The sequence below is a fragment of the Somniosus microcephalus genome, chromosome 3 (assembly GCF_052327205.1).
Source record: "Somniosus microcephalus isolate GS21.2 chromosome 3, FLI_Smic_1.0, whole genome shotgun sequence".
Taxonomy (NCBI): domain Eukaryota; kingdom Metazoa; phylum Chordata; class Chondrichthyes; order Squaliformes; family Somniosidae; genus Somniosus; species Somniosus microcephalus.
In genome coordinates this window covers 4,002,154-4,003,763 of record NC_140989.1, presented here as the reverse complement: position 1 = coordinate 4,003,763, position 1,610 = coordinate 4,002,154, and the positions used below count along the sequence as shown (strand labels likewise).

Genomic DNA, 1,610 nt, shown 5'->3' with positions numbered 1-1,610 from the left:
GTGACCCTTTCCGTCTCTGCTGCACGGTTTTCAGGGCCAAGGGAGGGCACGATTCCTTGGTGACCTTTGACCTTGTGCTCAGACTTGCAAAACGTTCCTTTTGAACACGGCTACGGAGGAACTAAAACCTGCAGCAGGCCCTCGACCCCAGCCCATTGCCCAGTACCCAGTACCTACGATCTGCAGCCAGCAACAACTGCCGGAGGACAATCCCAAGCTGCATTTGTCTATTTAGTTTTGCTTTACTCCAACTCCCGCGCCCGGCTGCTGCTTTTACGATGCATTAGCCTGTGGAGGCGCATTCTATGGAAGCGGTCGAGTGATTTTAATATCTTATCATGTACGTTGTTTGGCCTGTAGTGGTTTAAGCGCTCGCTCCTCTGCCCTCCCAGTCTGTGCTACTCCCTGCTACTGTTTTTGGTTGATTTATTTATATACGTGTAAAGATTCGATATATCTGTAACCGGGAACACTGGTCAAAAGGTTTAAATCGTCTCCAGTCTCCTTCTCTTTACACCTGGCATCAACGCCCCGTCACCGACCGATATGAGTCGCTGTGAAGGACACGTACCAACTGGAGAACCTTTTATTTTCTCGAGACCTGGACCATCGCCTGCTGTCAGACTGAAGACCCGGGGCTCGGATCACTGTCACTGCCCTGATCACCATCACCGCTCCCATCACTGTCAGCGCCCCGATCACCGTCACCACCCCGATCACCGTCGCCAACTGATCACCGCCCCGATCAACATCCCCGTCATGAACAACATGACCGCCCCGATCACCATCCCCGCCATGAACACCGTCACCGCCCCGATCACCGTCACCATCCCCGCCGCATCACCGTCACCGCCCCGATCACAGTCACCGCCCAATCACCGTCACCGCCCTGATCACGGTCACCGCTCCATCACCATCCCGATCACTGTCACCGTCCCATCACCGCCCCCGTCATGAACACCGTCACCACCCCGATCACCGTCACCATCACCGCCCCGATCACCGGCCCTGTCATGAACACCGTCACCGCCCCGATCACCGTCACCATCACCGCCCCCATCACGATCCCCGTCATGAACGCCGTCACCGCCCTGATCACCGTCACCATCCCATCACCGTCACCGCCCTGATCACCATCCCCGTCATGAACATCATCACCACCCCGATCACCGTCACCTCCCCGATCACCGTCACCGACCGATCACCGCCAGCGCCCCAATCACCGACCCGATCACCATCCCTGTCACCGCCCCGATCACCGTCACCGCCCCGATCATCATCCCCGTCATGAACACCGTCACCGCCCCGATCACCGTCACCGCCCCGATCACCAACCCCGCCATGAACACTGTCACCGTCCCAATCACCATCCCCATCATGAACACTGTCACCGCCCTGATCACTGTCACCGTCCCGTCACCGTCATGAACACAGTCACCGCCCCAATCACCGTCACCACCCCCGACTGATCACTGTCACCGCCCCGATCACCGTCACCGACCGGTCACCGTCAGCGCCCGATCACAATATATATTAATGATCCAGACAAGGGAACTAGATGTAATATCTCCAAGTTTGCAGACGACACAAAGCTGGGTGGGCGTGTGTGC

The 1,610-nt window shown here is 57.5% G+C and overlaps 1 protein-coding gene across 3 annotated transcripts in view; it reads left to right on the top strand.

Annotated features, from left to right (window-relative positions):
* The window catches only part of adcy3a (adenylate cyclase 3a), a 330,506-nt gene extending 330,016 nt beyond the window's left edge, over nt 1–490 (top strand). For all 3 annotated transcript variants that reach the window (XM_085978752.1, XM_085978736.1, XM_085978744.1), the window contains one exon: nt 1–490. This exon is cut by the window's left edge and continues 368 nt beyond it. The gene's annotated coding sequence lies outside the window, so the exon portion shown is untranslated.
* Nucleotides 491–1,610: the final 1,120 nt, after the last annotated feature.